We start from the raw sequence: 14,863 nt of genomic DNA, 5'->3' as shown, positions 1-14,863 counted from the left end.
TGCCTCGTTCATAAACTACCATACAAACACCCCAGGCATATCGGGTCCTATGTTGCATCATCCTCTCCAAAATACAACCCCAACCAACTGAAAGTATTCATGATCTTCCATCCAAACAAATAAATCCTCCAATCAATTCAGCCAAAATAGACCGCAAAGGCTCATAGTACTGTTACCAGATTTTTACCTACGGGCTCAATCAAGTAGAGACACTAAGTTTTAAAGAAAATGATACATTCTACTTAACCTTCTATTTTACATTTAGTCATATAAATGTAATAACTTTACAATATTACAAAGATATAAATTCATTGCATTCATACATCTGAATGAAACATAAAATATTTTACCATCTTTTTGAAAATTGTAATTCTTATTGACTTAAATAAAATACATGTGTCTCACACAACAAGCCGTGAGACTGACTGTCCTCAACTGATACAAATAAGAACTGACATATACACGTATAAGCAAATGTGCAAAGAAAAAAATAATCATGTAGAGAAGGTAACTAATCATTGCCTAAATGACTGGTACTGTCGGTTTGATCTGCTCCTAATTGTCTTGATACGATTTGCCAGCTCATTGGTCTTTAGATGTCATGTTCCTGCATTGAGTGAAAAAAATGAGTTAAATCAGAAATTCTAACAATGAAAGGCTACATCTTGTACATGCATATTTTCCCATGTATACATATGTTAATCCCTATGTATATCAGATGTAGTGCATGTTTTAAGTATCCAAAATCAAACAAAGAATCATCATGCATACCTCAAATAGGCATATATTTTTTTAACATGTTTGTGTCAAGTGCAGATATAGGTATAATTATGTTCATTTCCAGCATGTTGTGGCTCCCACAAGGGTTGAGCCCAACATGCTCGCATATAGGAATCAAGCAGTGCAATGACTAATTGATAGTAAAAATTACCAAGTACATGTTATCTTGCAGAGGCATTCAATGTTTTATTCTTGTTTTGACATAACCTCCTTTTTTCTTTTCCTTAAAAGGAGAAAAAGGTGGCCAATGTCAAAACAAGGTAGAACATTCCTATGACGCATTGACATTGTCCATTTTGGAAAATAATATGAGCCTGGCAGTCAAAGTGTATTATATCAGAAAATATGTTTGAACATAAAAGAGAGAGAGATATTTGAATATAGAAATGAGCCTCAAAAAACAGTACAGTCAACATACACATTTCATAGTCAATTTCACAAAGGGAAAACCACTGTCAAAAAGTATTCAAGATATCTATTCACGATAAAGAGTAGTGAATGTTTATCCTTTTTGGATATCAAACATGAGAGGAAGATTGTAAAAATGATAAAGAATACAAGATAATAGCATAAAGGACAGTTACAGTCAAAACAACAGCTACAACAGTTATGTAAACAGTTATCTGAGAAGGCTACAAATTTGAAATACCCAAAGACTCCTAGCATACAAAATAAATAGTGCATTGAATACAGTCTCATGCTTATAAAAGACAACTACAAAATAATGAAATATCAACGGTATTTGACTGTCAAAGTCAATAAACTATATATCTAGATCAAAAGGCCAATGTGTATTAGTAACAGAAAAGACATTCAACCATAAAAGATAGCCTTAAAAGCATGAGTACTTTGAGTGTATTCAAAATATGAGTGTTGACTGTAGATATGTTGTAAAGGTACGAGTTAAGACGACGAATCACAAAGATCACCAAAAGGATAGTCTTTAATTGCAACAGTGCATATAAAGATCATGTTTCTTTTGTCATTATTGGTGGTGATACTATCAAAATACAATGGAAATTATAAATCAAAACAGTGGTTATCATTCGCCAAGTGCAGTCAAGGAGACGTATAACAGAACAAGAGTAGTGATTAGTATGCAATATTACCACTGTCACGACAACAACACTTCATGGTCATATTATGGAAGCAATATATTTTAAAAAACAATGCAGTCATGAAATCATAGTGGATTGTCATGATTCAGAGCAAGTTATCATCTCTAGTGGTTAAGAGGTATATAGGTAGAGAGCTTGTGTTAAACTCCATTCATACAAAATTCTCAAACGACTATCTTAGTAGCCAAGTTATGAAGACAGTAACAAGCAGCATGATGACAATGATTTCCTTAGAATATTCACCAAGATCAATTCATAGTGTTATGGTCATAGTAGACACAACAAAATGTGAAACTGGTGAATACGGAATAAGGAGGAGAAAGTCCCTGTCAAAGCTCAAAATATAGCCATTTATAATGAAGAGTATGAGTGAATAGCAGTCAATGGAAAAGATACGATCATCATTCATATATGACTAAGGATACAACGTCTATAAAAACCCTTCACTTACGTCAAGTTGTAGACCCAATTTTGAGGGTATGTCAGGTTCAAATAAAAGAATAAGTAGTCATTAATATAATCACCTAGCCTGAATATATCAATTACACAAAAAGGCATAGAGAATGTCGTCACACATAGGTGAAAATGCACATTCGCAGTAGCAGTTCAAGGAATTCTAAGAGGAATCAACAAAATCATTGAGGTAAGAACTATTAACATCTATCAAAGTTATATGATACGATACCCTACATATATAATAGTGAAAGAACCAAATGAAAGCTCAGCCTGGCATATTTCATACAAGGAATACAAGGAAACTTACCAAATTTCTCTTGGGAATGCATCGTCAACCTACTGAAGGTCTCGAAACCTTTCCAGAAACCCTCGCCTTCAACATTGACAGCTATATCAGAAAGATGAAAATGCAAAGTTTGAACAATGAATGATGGCCGTTGAATGTGCTTTAGGGTCTGTATACCTAAAAATATCATGACCGAATGAAGGCATTTTTGCCTTGGTTTTATAAATAAAACTCTTCAATTAATACCTTGTTTGCTAGGTGTTGTGATTTATGCTTTATTTAGGACCTAATCAATTCTTGCATATTCTTCATTTGTGAAGCAATGGCTAAGTGTTGACATTATAATGCACTCAGCTACTTGTGTTTAAATACAAAAGTGCCACATTGAAACGTATAGTATGTGAAAGTAGAAGAGATGGAATGTTATTTTGGCAAAATATTGAAACTCTTTTAATATATTTTGTCAACTGTTCAAGTCAAAGAGAGGATGAATATTTAATTAATGAGAGATGCCAAGCATATAGGGAATGTTTGCCAATGATATAGGGGCGGTTGTTTCAATTAGCAAGAACATGCCAAAGATTTAGGGGGTTTGTTTTGACCTTTTAAAAGAACTTTTGAGAGCATCTTTGATTGTTTTTATCTTGCCTTTATGGAGGACTTGGTCAAATTTGACCATTTCAACCTTTTTGATCACTTTTGGAGATGGATTCACTTGCAAGATTTGAGGGTTATCGTTACATCCATCCCCAGTTTGTTGGAGATCCCTATTCTCATGGATTTTTTGGAGGGAGACAGAAGAGGGTATACTCATGTTTGTGACTCTTTTTTAGTTAGTTCTTGATTATGCAAATTTTGGGCCTTAGTCTTTTGACAGTCCTTTGTCTAGTTTTGACATATTTTTGTAACTCATATGTTTTGATATTTACAAAAGCTACCTTGGAGACTTATGACAGTTTTGTTGCCATATTTTCTTGTAGAGCTGTTTGTAACTCATATGTTTTGATATTTACAAAAGCTACCTTGGAGACTTATGACAGTTTTGTTGCCATATTTTCTTGTAGAGCTGTGTATTTCAAGTGTTTGATCAAGTTGTTAGTGAAGCTTATTTTCTTTCCTTATGATTTTGTCTTGGTGTTTTATACCTTCTCTGTGAAAGTGTTATATGCAAGTTACAAGTTGTGTTTAAGCAAGTGATATGAGCTCAGTTTTTTGAAGTTTTCATTCCTTTCTTGGGTAATTTCATTCAAATATTCTTGTGAAGCACTTATGCATGTGCATGTTTAAGATAAGTTGTGTGAGTTAGTTCATTATTGTCATCATAGTATTCAGAGTGTTTTGGCTTCTTGAGTGTTCAGTGTATCACTTAGTCATTTTTCATTTAGTTATAGTAAAAGGTTTTACTTTTTCAAGTTATCTTCCTTCCCTTTTCCTCAGAAATCATTAGTTTTAGAGTAATGATTGGGCTAGGAGCCAACCTTATCTAGAGGTTCAATCCAGTTATAAGTGACCCACAACGTTAGAGTGATCCCATGTTTTTCCAGAATGCTCAGTTTTATAACTTCACATAGGGTGCATTTCTTTGAGATAACAATTTTTGGCACGCCCGGTAGAACCGTTCGAATCGAACGAGTCAGATTAGTTTTATTTCTTGCTTATTTGATATGCTACCAGCAAGTTGTAGACCTGTGTGAGTTTTATTTTTACATATATGGCAACTCTGTCAGTAAAAGAATAGCAAAACCAGTGCGTACATGAGAAGGATTGAAACTAGAAGTTCAAGTTCCAAAGAGTTTGAGTATTTGCAGTTGTCACTGCCCATGAGATAAGGAAGAACAACCAAAAGAACTCCTCCATCACGAAGAGTACAGTCTACACCGCTTGATGTTGGACCGCAATCATTTCATTCACCTAAGAGGAGGGGAATACCACCCAAAAGGCAACATAAAGCTCATTGAACTTCTCCTGATTGTGGAGTAACTGCACAGTAGTTTCTAAAACAGTCACTGCACTTTCTACAATAGTTCAAATTCATGTCTTACAAGTACCAGCAGCTCTAATGGCCAGAAATCAGCCTTTTGTTCCATTTAATAGAGGCAGACCATTAAATCTAATGCAACATGATGTTATTCTTGTAGCTGCTTTGAAAAGCTTGTCCGTTTTCACAGGGGAGGATCAAGCTACTCCCATAAAACATATCAGAGATATAGCTTCTTTGTGTGGAGTACATCATATTACTAAGGAAAATCTTTCTCTGAGATTGCTTATTGCCTCATTCAAAGGGAAGGCTCTCCAATGGTTTAGAGGCCTAACAGTTGGTTCAATTGCAACTTAGGATGATTTAAGTGAGAAGTTGTACAAACAATTTAAAGATAACTCTGATCATCTGTCCCTTGTTGAGTAGCTTAGAACTGTCAAAAGGGCTCCTCAAGAGCAGATGGCTGACTTTAATTTTCACTTTCAGAAAACTTGGGACAAAATTCCTACCACTATTAGGCCTTCTCCTCAATATGCTTTTCTATAGTATTTGAGGGCTCTTAACAGTGATATCCCAGTGATGATTCAGTCAATGGGAAGAGTTTCACTACCTAATGCATATGAGATAGCCATCAAGGCAGAGAACAACTTAATACAAGTTGGAAAGATTTCTCCCGAACCTCTAATGCCTATTTTTTTGGACATTCAACCGACTATGCCTTTACAAATTCCATCTTTTGCACCTTTGCCTGTTGTTCCAGCATTACCAGTTGTTGCTCACATTGTTGTAACTCAAAAAATTGTTGTTCCAAGCCCATCTCAAGAGCTACAAGAGATCAAAAGTCTACTTCAAACTTTTGGTAACAAGTTGGTGAACATAGAAAAGCAACAATCTTATAGCAGACCTCCTTATCAACACCAGAATCAGGCTTAAAGTCAGCCTTTTCAAGGATACCAACAACAGTATCAAGGCAATAGGTCATTTTACCAAGGAAATTATCAAGGTCCAAGGCAGAATGTGAATTCAAGGCCTTTTCAGGCATACAATTCAACACCTATTAGTGTTGTTAGGGACCTAGTACCTATTCAAAATAACCTTGCTACTGATTATGTGTGGTGTTTTCCTTATGGTCAGCCTCATGACAAAGACACGTGTTCAAATGGTGTTATTAATCAAGCTCTAATGGTACCAAGTGTTTCAAGTTATTCAAATGCAAAGTCTAATGTACCTGATGATGGAGATTCACATCAACATGAACAACATATGCATGACACTACTCTGGCTAAATTGGCAGTGGGAGAAGTTTTATGGAGTAAATGCAAATGATTCTCCAATTGCTGCAAACATTAGAGAAAAAAAGAGAGCTTCTGAGTTTGAACAAGTAGCTGACAAAGGGAAAACAATAGCTGCAGAATCGTCTACATCACAAACACCTCGCATTTTGCAAAGGAATATATAACAAGCTACTATAGAGCAGCCTCATGTGCAAGCTGACCATGCTGGTGTAAAAATTCATCAAAAGGTAAGTTTTGTTATTCCTTTTAATATTGTTGAAAATATAAAGAAGATGAATGTATCTATGTCTATGTGGGATTCTTTAGCTATTTCGGGGAAACAAGACACATTACAGTTGGCTTTACAAAACCTGAAAGTGTACAATGAATCCCCAATAGGTCAAGATAGGACTGTGTTAACCAATAATCTTCAAGAGAGTAAATCACCAAATAAAGAGGTAGATAAGGATATAAAACCACCTCTATTTTATGTATCCTTAATTATTGGTGATAAATTAGTTCATAATTGTATGGTGGATAGTGGAGCTAGCAGTTCCGTAATGCCCAAGTAGATTGCAGGCAAATTGGGATTAAAGCACCAGCCTTTAGAGAAGCGAGTTGTCCAATTAGATGGGACTGCTATTAACACATTAGGTGTTATCAAAGGATTAATCCTTACACTTCATGCATGTCCCAATTTTTCAGTACCTCAAGATATTTGTGTTTAATTGACTTACCCCCTTTCTTTTCCTTGTGCTTATCAAGAGATTTTACTACCAAGATAGGAGGCTATGTTTCAGCAGATTGGTCTCATATGCTATTTAGGACTAGATATGGGACCAAGGTCACTATTAAGTCTGAAGAATTATCGAAGGACCATATTGAACCATATAACCCAAGTATAATTAATGCTAGCCCAAGAGCTGCAGAAGCAAATTGTATTGTCTTTAATGATAATGAGCTTGCTGCAACTCAAGTTTTGCAAGATGAGTTTGTCCCCAATCGGTTGTTACATGAATGGATAACAGAAAATATTGTAAACAACCCACATGACTATATCTTAGATGCTAGAATGGGAAATTATGTTTTGTATGAAGCTGATTCAGTGATCCCAAACCTTGATAAAAGCGAAAGTGAGCTCATCAAGTAGCAGAGTGAACTTTCGGACATGTTTTTGATGGCTCTAGGAGTAACAATGGAGTAGGTGGGGGTCCTATGCTTGTATCCCCACAAGGTGAGAATTACTTTTCAACCTTTCATTTTTCCTTGTCATGCTCCAACAATACTGTAGAGTACAAAGGTCTTATTCAGGGTCTTGAATGAGCAAGGAATAAAGGAGTACGTTGTCTCAAGGTATATGGGGATAATGAACTAATCGTTAATCAGGTAAGATGCCTGAATGTTACTAAAAATGATACATTAAAGCCTTATAGAAATAAAGTATGGGATATTATTGAATATTTTATTGCTTTTAATTTGGTTTCAATTCCTAGAAACCTGAACAAGCATGCAAATAGGCTTACTACCATTGGAGCACAGTTTGATATTCTCAATGACACAAAGAAGGAGAAGGTACAACAATATGTCAAGTCCATAGTTAGGCCTTCAATTCCTGATAATAACACTAACTTGAAAGTGTTTGATAGTGATGATAAAATTCTAACCTTTCTGCTTGAGGAAGATCAGTTTTTAGTAGTGAACCAGGACAAGTTTAAACAACAGTTTTATGATCAAGTGGTGAAGCTGAAAACCAACAAACTACCCAAGGGTTTGGTTACCTTGGAGTCCATTTTTAACACTGATGATCAGCTTAAGAAAGGAAAAGTTGGTCTACAGATTAAATAAGATCATTATGAGGAGCTTGAAATCTTCAAAGGTAAGCTCCTTAAAGTTGGAAAAGTTTGTTCAGCTGAGGATAAACATAAATTTCTGGCCTTGTGTCAAGAATTTCAGGATAGTTTTGTGTGGCAGTACTCAGATTTAAAAGGTTTTGACCCAAAGATTGCTCAACATACCATAGAATTAGAACCTGATGTCAAACCTGTAAGACAAAAACAGAGGCCTTTGAACCCTAAGCTTGAACCTTTAATGATTAAGGAATTGACTAAGTTAGTAGAGGGGGGTATTATTTTTTCTATCAAGCATACCTCCTGGGTTTCTAACCTTGTTCCAGTTAGAGAAAAAAATAATGAGATTAGATTGTGTGTAGACTTTAGAGATCTCAACAGAGCCTCTCTAAAAGATCATTACCCATTACCTTCTATGAAACAAATCCTTCTTGTTGTTGTTGGTTCAGAAAGGTTTTCCCTCCTTGATGGTTTTTGTGGTGACAACCAGGTTCTTGTCAAGGAAGAAGACCAATTTAAAACAACTTTAACAACTAAGTGGGGCACAATGGCATATAAAATAGTGTCTTTTGGTTTATCAAATGTCAGTACCACATTTCAAAGGGCTATGTATTATGCTTTTAAAAGTTTAATTCAAATTTGTTTGCTTGTGTACTTAGATGATATAATTATTAATTCAAAGAATGCAGATGAACACTTATCACATTTGAAACAAGTGTTTGAGAAAAGAAGAGAGTATGATATTAATCTTAATCCAAAAAAGAGTGTCTTTGTTGATCATCAAGGCGAGCTTCTTGGACACATAGTGTCAAAAGTGGGAATTACCATTGATCCCGACAGAGTGAAAGCTATTCTAGAGCTGTCTTTGCCTAATCACAAAAAAGGGTCTGCAAAACTTCTTGGGCAGAATTAATTTTTTAAGAAGGTTTATTCCTAATGTTGCAAATCTTTTACAGCCTTTGACTGCCATGTTAAAGAAGAATGTAGTTTTCAGCTAAACCAAGGAGGCCAGATACAGTTTTCAAGCTATCAAAGAGGATTTATCAATAGCCCCTACTTTGGTAAACCCAAATTTTTCTAAAGATTTTACTTTGTATGCTTTTGGTAGCATAGATAATATTTTTGCAATGTTGGTTCAGAAAAATGATAATTTTGAACAGTCAATAGCTTTTTTTAGCCAGGCATTAACAGATTATGAGATAAGATATTCCTTTGTTGAGAATCATGTTTTTGTTGTGATTAGAAGCTTGAAAAGTTTTAAACCTTTGATTTCCAGTAATAAGGTTCATGTTTTAGTAGCCCATCCAGATGTTAAAGAGTTCTTATTGAGCAGGTATTTAAATAATATAAGGGCAAGATGAATTACTAAGGTTATGGAATTTGATATTGATATCAACACCACTAAGCTTGTTAGAGGAAGAGGGTTGTGTGAAGAAATGGCTTCTACCTCTAAAGATGCAAAAGAAACTGAAACAAAAGTTGTTTTAGTTAATGGTAATGAGTTTCAGAATGTTGCCTCTATGACAAATGCAGGTTGGGTTCATGATATGACCCATTTTCTACAAACTGGTGAGTGTTCGTCTAGTTTGGACAGAGCTGAAAGGAGTTATTTCAGATTGCAGTCCATTACATTTGTTTTAGTTGAGGGTATTCTATTTAGAAAGGATATTAATGGCGTGCTTTTGAGGTGCATATATTCCAATCAAACAGAGAAGGTGCTTCATGAGTTCCATGATGGAACTTCAAGGGGTCATTTTTCTCCAAGGACAACTGCTTGGAAGATCACGAGGGTTGGCTATTATTGTCCAAGCTTGTTTAAATATACCCATGATTGGGCAAGGAAGTGTGTGAAATGTGCTCTCTTTGTTGGAAAAGAAAAGTTGACATCTCTTCCTTTGCAACCTATTCAGGTTGAGCAACCCTTCATGAGATGGGGCATTGATTTTATTGGGCCAATAAATCCACCTTCAAGTGTAGGTCATGGGTGGATACTTGCAGCAACCGATTACTTTACAAGATGGACGAAAGCAGTGGACTTGAAGGAAGCTAATGACTCTTCTATTCTTAACTTTTATGAAGATATAGTAACCAAGTTTGGAGTACCCGAATCAATCATCTTAGATGATGCCTTGGTATTTGTTGGGTTGAGAGTGACTGATTAGGCCGTAAGAAATGGAATTCACTTGAATGCCTCTTCAAATTATTACCCAGAAGGTAATGATTTGGCCAAGAGAACAAACAAGAACCTTATTAGGATTATAAAGAGAACTATGGAGGATAATCAAAGAACTTGGCACACCAAGTTGAAATCTGCACTTTGGGAAGATAGGATAACCCCTAAAAGGTCCATTGGGAACTTTCCATATACACTAGTTTATGGTCAAGAGGCAAGACTGACTTTATCTGTAGAGCTGCCAACCCTTGATATTGTACATAAACTAGAAATGTTTAAAGGAAAGGGTCTGATGGTAGTCTGATATGCTCAACTCATGGAGCTTGAGGAGATAAGAGACAAATAAATGAAATCAATAGAATACCATCCACTTTAGACCAAGTGGGTCTTTGATAAGAGAGATACTCCACGAGTTTCCAGGGAAGGAGATGTTGTGCTCAAATGGGATGAACTGAAAAGTAGGCCAAGGAAACATACAAAGTTTGATAATTTCTGGAAAGGTCCTTTTGTAATCATTGAATGCAAGGAGCATAATGTTGGCATTACAGTAAGAAAAGATTGTTGGCATTTCAATATCAGGAGAGTGTTGATATTCAGTAAGGATATTGAAAAGCTTGTTGAAGATTATTGATATAACTGAAGAAGGATGATAACTATCTTTATAACATTATTTTGTCATTGATGTCAAGAAATTGATTATCTGATTCAGTATGATGTTGCCATATCTTGAGAAAATTGATTTGAAGAGAATTAAGATGTCGATAAAAGACACAGAAAGAATGTGATGAATAAGGGGAGGAATAACTTATTCAATGGGAAACTATTACCGAATTAGACAATGATGAGATCATGATGTTTAGATTGTTTTGATATCCTGCAAATATTGTTGATTGTAAGGTTAATACTATACTATGCAACCGAGCAAAGAACCTAGTCGGTAAACCCTAAGGAACCTAGTCAGTAAACCCTAAGGTTTTCGATATCGGTTAATGAAGGCAGAATGTCTACCGAGTAAAGTTTAGTATTTACCGAGTTGCAACTGAGTTATGACAGTGCGCATTGGATGGATAAATGCATTATTTAATGAAGGACAATGATTAGCTGGAGATGTAAAAATGATTGGCATGTCGTACATGAAGTTTGTTAAGGATCTATGGCAAAGGAAAATCGGCAGGAAGATCTACAACGCAGACTGAACTGCAATAACCTTGTGCAAGTTCCAAGAAAGGACTACAAGTTCCGAGGCAAGGTAAAACGTTTTCAGATCGAAAGGATACATTGAACCTAGTCAAGTTTGAAGATCTGATGGCTAAGATTAATCATGAGAAATGTGATCAAGGAGATTAAGCGATTAGCAATTGTTTATAAATAAGGAATTGTTGATAAACAATGTATGTGGGCAAGTGTATGCACAGGGATGCTACATAGTGATTACCGAGCACAGAAGCTTGAAGACCTGTTTGATTAACAGAGTAGAGAGCCCAGCAGAGGGACAAGATAAGTCTTATGACTAGATTGTTTTGAGCAAATAAGAATCTGCTTTAGCATTTTAGATGTGAAGTTGCAGATAGATTTGTATTACTGTTATTTTGTAAGTGACAGAAAATCTCTTAACCGAGTGGACTTAATAGTCTTATTTGTAAACCCTCTAGCAAGGTAACATTCTAGTTGAGTGTTTGAAATCCTTTAACAAGGTCACTTCTAACAAAGTGGAGATCCTAACAGATCTGAGGGAAATCCCTTAACCAGGTCACATGTAGCAATGTGTTTGTAATCTTTAACAGGATTTGCTTTTAACCGAGCATACTCTAGAAGAGTATATTTCTTAGTGGGTCCGAAATCCCATAGTGGTTTTTCCCTATTTGGGTTTCCACGTTAAATCTGGTGTTATGAGTGTTATGATGATTATGTGATTATGAGTTTGCATGTTTAGCAATTTTTGGTTATATTGTTGAAGTATAAGTTACCGAGGTTGAATCTGTTGTTTTTATGGAAGATTAAGTTTGTATGATTCCCCCCCCCCCTCTCATCTTGTTAGCTATTGGAATCTGTACTTTACATTAAGTATCAAAACTATCAATTGGTATCAGAGCTTTGGACTCCGGAAGAAAAGTTTAAAGGTACTTGAGGCAAAGATCCGAAGATGTATAAAAGGGATGCACCGAAACTGAACAAGTCAAGTTTCTCCACATGGCAGAAAAGGATGAAACGGAATTTATCAGGAATTGGAGAATATGCAACATATTATCTAGAGAATGATTACATTGCACCGAGCACCAACCCTATGACCTTGGAAGAGATAAAGGCAAAGCAAGAACATATTCAAGCTATGATTGAAATCACATCAGCATTGACCGACTCAGAGTTTAATGATCTAGAAGGTTGTAATGATGCAAAAGCAATATGGACTAAGCTCATATCTATGTATGGAGGTGATAAACATGTTCAAAGAGAAAAAGTAGATAGTCTAAGAGGACAACTTGAATCCATGAGAATGAATGAAGGTGAGAACATAACCCAATACAGTACAAGACTAAAGGAGATTGTCAATCAAATTAAAGGAGCAGGTGGAACTATTGAAGAAAAGGATATAACAAGTAAGTTGTTGAGAACCCTTCTACCAGCTTATGTTATTCAAGTCTCTGCAATCAATGAATTGAGGTCTGCACCTAACATGCCAGTTTCTTTGGATGCTACTATTGGTAAGCTACATGCATTTGAGTTAAGTAATTTTGATAACAGTGGGTCTTCGGTAAATAAAGTTGAATCTGCATTCAGTTCTTTTCATATTAGTGAATCTGATGATTACAATGATAGAATGAGTAAGTATTCTGAAGGGAATCACAGCGGAGCAAGTGAAAGATTTCGTAAGAACATGGAAGAAGTGCACAAACTGTATGAGGAAATCAAGAAGCAAGAAGAGTTTGAAGCATTATTAGCCAGAAGGTTACTGAGAGGCAATGTTAAGTATAAAGGGAAGCTACCTTTAAAATGTTTCAATTGTGATAAGATAGGACATATGGCTTCTAACTGCCCTGACAAAGAATCTAGTGAAAAGAGAGAATACCAAGATAACAGGCAAAGAGACAACCAATGCAGAGGACACCGAGACTTCAGAAGGAAAGATAGAAAGACATATCTAGTAGCTGATGAGGAATCCAACGATGACGAATCTGATGAAACTGATACTGAGGAAGTTGTTTATGTGGCTATTAAGGATGGATCTGATGAAGAAAGGTATGAAGAAAAAGCTCTAATATCTCACATAAATAATAATGATTCTTGGATCATAGACAGTGGATGCTCACATCATATGACAGGTGATAAACACAAGTTTGTTAAATTAGAAGACTATGATGGAGGCTATGTAAGATTTGGTAATGATGCACCATGTCCGGTAAGAGGTAAAGGATCCATAACACTTCTTGACAATGCTAAATGTAATGATGTTTATTGGGTTGAAGGTTTGAAATACAATTTGTTGAGTGTAGCACAACTAAACAACACAAGTTACCGAATAGAGTTTGAAAAAGAAATTGTCAAAGTTCATGACAAGCATGGAAAGTTAGCTGCTACCGGGACACAAACAAAAGGTAATACATTTCATCTTGACTCAACTCGGAACAAGTGTCTTTATGCAAAGACAGATGACCTGGTTATGGCATAAAAAGTTTTGTCATGTAAATTTTGATAATTTGATCAAAATAAGTAAGAAGCACCAAGTAAGAGGTCTACCGAGTCTTGAAAAACCTGAGAATGCTATGTGCCGAGGATGCCAGATGGGTAAGATGACAAGATCAAGCTTTAAAAGTAAGTCCTACACTTCTAAAGGAATTTTAGATCTAGTACATACTGATCTTTGTGGTCCTATGAAAGTTCAAAGTTATTATGGTGATAACTATTTCATATTATTTGTGGATGATTACTCAAGGACGATGTCAGTCATGTTTTTAAAAGAAAAATCAGAAGCTTTTCAAATGTTTAAATGGTACAAGGCAAGAGTTGAAAATGAAACAGGAAGACAACTAAAATGTCTTAGATCTGATAGAGGAGGAAAGTTCACTTCTGACGAATTTAACTTATTATGCAATGATCATGGTATAAAGAGGCAAGTATCTGCACTGAGAACACCTCACCAAAATGGGATAGCCGAGAGAAGAAACAGATTAATTGTGGATTGTGCCAGAACCCTGATGATAGAAAAGAGGGTACCTCAAACATTTTGGAGAGAAGCAATCAACACTGCAGTTTACACCCTAAACCGAGTTCAATTGAAGAAAGGAACTATGAAGACACCATATGAGATCTAGTGTGACAAGAAACCTAATGTAAGTTATTTTAAAATCTTTGGAAGTAGATGCTATGTTCACAAAGATGACAGAAATGGAAAGTTTGATCAGAAAAATGAAGGAGGAACATTTCTTGGTTATTCTTCTAGAAGTAAAGCATTTAAATGTCTAACCAAATCATCTAACAAAATAGTGGAAAGTGCAAATGTGAAAATTGATGAATTTGCAGAAAGAAATGATGAAGGAAATTCCAAAGAACCGGAAGATTATGAAGAATTTGTTTATGTTCAACCGAGAAGTCCTACCAAGAAAGCTATTGAAGAAAATAATGTCCAGTTACCAAGTGATGAAGAAGATCATACAAAACCTACCGAGCCTATATTATCCAAGTATGTCAGAAGACATCATGCATCAAGTCAGATTATAAGAGATAAGGATGATCCAGTGATGACAAGGAACAAACTGAGACAGAACACATGTCTAATATCTGGATTTGAACCAAGAATAGTGAAAGAGGCATTTAATAGTGAAGATTGGGTAAATGCTATGACAGAAGAGATTGATCAAATCAAGAAGAATGACACATGGACACTGATCCCAAGACCAAAGGATAAAAATGTAATCGGTACTAAATGGATTTTCAGAAACAAGCTAAATGAAAA

At 35.5% G+C, this 14,863-nt stretch overlaps 1 long non-coding RNA gene across 1 annotated transcript; it reads right to left on the bottom strand.

Annotated features, from left to right (window-relative positions):
• Positions 1 to 330: 330 nt before the first annotated feature.
• Positions 331 to 1,092, bottom strand: LOC131065222 (uncharacterized). The gene is made up of 2 exons (XR_009111387.2): positions 932 to 1,092; positions 331 to 607 (listed from the first exon to the last, which is right to left on the bottom strand). It is a non-coding gene; the product is annotated as an uncharacterized LOC131065222 (long non-coding RNA).
• Between the last annotated feature and the right edge of the window lie 13,771 nt (positions 1,093 to 14,863).

Source organism: Cryptomeria japonica, chromosome 2 (assembly GCF_030272615.1).
Source record: "Cryptomeria japonica chromosome 2, Sugi_1.0, whole genome shotgun sequence".
NCBI lineage: Eukaryota > Viridiplantae > Streptophyta > Pinopsida > Cupressales > Cupressaceae > Cryptomeria > Cryptomeria japonica.
The sequence above is the reverse complement of the archived record's forward strand: the minus strand, read 5'-3'. Positions and strand labels throughout refer to the sequence as shown.